We start from the raw sequence: 2,888 nt of genomic DNA on the forward strand, positions 1-2,888 counted from the left end.
AATGTAGTGGTGATTTTGCGAGACCACTAAACACAATTTATTTTTTCTGTCTGAATATAGCATTTTTTATATTTGTCATGCTTTCTATATGGATATCAACTGCTGTTCTAAATGTTTAGTGGTGGAATGTAAGTATACAGAAACATGTTCAAAAGCCCTGTTATCTGTACAAACATCTCCAGAATAAGCAATTACAAAAATACTACATAAAACTTAAGAATGAAACACCAAACATAACTCACCTCAGCAGGAATACAAAACCATATTCATCCTGTTTATCACTGTTAAGATAAATTAGTAAATAGGAGAATGACAACTACCAAAAAATGTGGCTTGCTTACTTAGAGAGATTACGACAGTGTCATATGTTGTTTATTAATAGAAGGTCTCTTTTTTAAACAGTAGTATAGAAAGTGTTCTCTAGAGAGAAAGAGCTATCAAAAATGTTAAATATAAAATCAGCCACATGTAGCAACCCTGAGAAGAGAGTTGAAAAACTGTAATAACCAATTGACCTCATTCACAGCCAGATAAATGATAGATAACTTTTGCCATCATCTGAAATGATTCTCTCAGAAAAAAAAAGGCTAAGAAGGTTGTTGTTTTAATTGGTCTTATTTTGTGAAATGCCTCACATTTCACAGAATCACACTGAATCACAGCACTGTAGGGTTTGGAAGGGACCTCCAGGGATCATTGAGTCCAACCCCCCTGCAAAGCAGGCTCCCTACAGCAGGCTGCACAGGCAGGAGTCCAGGTGGGTCTTGAACATCTCCAGAGAAGAATCCACAACCTCCCTGGGCAGCCTGTTCCAGTGCTCCATCACCCTCACCGTGAAGAAGTTCCTTCACATATGGTGCAGAACTTCCTATGCTCCAGTCTATGACCATTTCCCATTTCATTAATCTTAAATCAAAATTTTCCTTCACAGTATAAATTTGATACAACAGCATTTATTTTCATTGTAATTACCAATATTAGTCTGACTTTTTAGCCTAACTCATATTTATTTTGTTGTTCTTAAAATTTCCATGGAGATGACAGTTATGCTCTCCTTGGTAATTCCCAGCATAGCTAAAACTAGCAGGCTCTGGAGGTCTTGAGACAGGACTAGAAAAGCACATACTTGTTCTAGGCAATTATTTAGTCTTGTACTGAAAGACACAGGAAATCCTTCAAATTTTCTGTAGCCCTTACATTCAGTAAAACTATGAAGAGGAATAAAGTTGTCCCAAAAGGGATGAGTGGGAGAATATCATATACAGAGTCCATTTACAGGAATTGCATATTTGTTCTTCCTATCTCCCTTGAAAAGAAAAAGCACACACAGTGAAAAATACTGTCATCACAGCAGCATTGGACAGTCTGATGAAATGGACATGGCCAAAATAAAAGGTACTTAAAATTTTTGGTCAGAAATTTTGCTCAACACTTTCACTTGCACTTCAGAATTTCAAGGACAAGTTTGGAAAGATTTTGTTGGAGATGGCAGGAAAAACTTATTTTCATATTTCAAATCAAAATGAATTTTGATGTTAGATCTCAGCTCACACACACACCACACACTACTAGCATGGTGGTAGCAATCAGATCTGTTTGTCATGGCATACTGTGTTAGTTATATGTTTCAGTTCACCTAATTTGCATAATATTTGGAGTAGATGGTTTCCTTAAAATGAAAAAAGGGCATAAGTCAAATACTGGTGAGATTTTCTTATACAATAAATAGTATTTTCCTTTCACTGCGTTTGACAGAACAAGCTGGGGGGGGTGGGGGGAGGAATAAAAAGCAGCAAAATGCACTATATTTCTCTTGACCTTATTGAATCAAAGAGACTCCCAGAACTCACCTGTGTTTCCTCGAAACATCACCCACACAAGGAATACAGCCCAGCATGCTGAGGGACCAAAGCTGAGACCTCATCACTGCAAGTAAGAGTACTCAAAGATTCACAGTTTAAGTGCTTCTGAGAAGACAGTTTAGCTCTTTGGTGTACCACAAGTATGCAGGCATTTTGTTAAAAAGTCCCAGCTGTATAGTAATCAGCACACATTTAATCCATCTTTTCTTTGCTATGAAACTGCAGTAAAGCAGAACAGATAATTTTAACAAGCATCCACTGCATTCTGTTATTATCTTCACTTGAGATTTTTGTTGGTGATAAGTCAGTATGCTGCACAGAAATTCAACAGGTCATGGACCTCTAACACAGATTGGACATGAACGACAGAGGCTTTATCCCTAGGAGGAAGACAGTAAGGACATCACCCACGTCCAAAAATACTGTTCATAATTATTTTCTGCTGCGTATCAAGAAATACTGTATATTTGGAGAATTAAAGCCACGGGTTTAACAGCTATAGAGGCATCCAAAGAGAGAGTTATATAGCTTGTAACCCCTACTGTAATTAATAGAGATTATGCATTACTAACATATTCAGAAGCCTAAAGACAAATATAAATCTACTCTTAAAAGTCAACAGTTTTGGAAGAAAACATTATCATAAAAATATGTGTATGAAAATGCATGCCAAAATTTGCAAGGATTTTGAGAAACATTATAAGAAATTAAATGGAAAATAAATACTGTTTGTTCTTCATGCTGAGACACATATTGATCTATGAGATTGATGCATTTATGGAATTTGTGTTACTGTTAATTATTGTTAAAGCATTTCACTCCTTTCTATTCTTTTGATTTGACTACACTTCAACTAGAGGAGTACTTCCTTGGGAGGTTTTTTGTAACATACAACCATAAATATCTGGCATCTTTTCTAAAGCACAAGCTGTGGTGCATCTTTTAAACTATACAAGCGTATAAACTGCATCTTGAGATTCTTAAAAGTGCTTAAAAATCAATAATTGAGTGTTTTGTACGAGCATC

This window comes from Numida meleagris, chromosome 2, assembly GCF_002078875.1.
Source record: "Numida meleagris isolate 19003 breed g44 Domestic line chromosome 2, NumMel1.0, whole genome shotgun sequence".
NCBI classification, from domain to species: Eukaryota; Metazoa; Chordata; class Aves; order Galliformes; family Numididae; genus Numida; species Numida meleagris.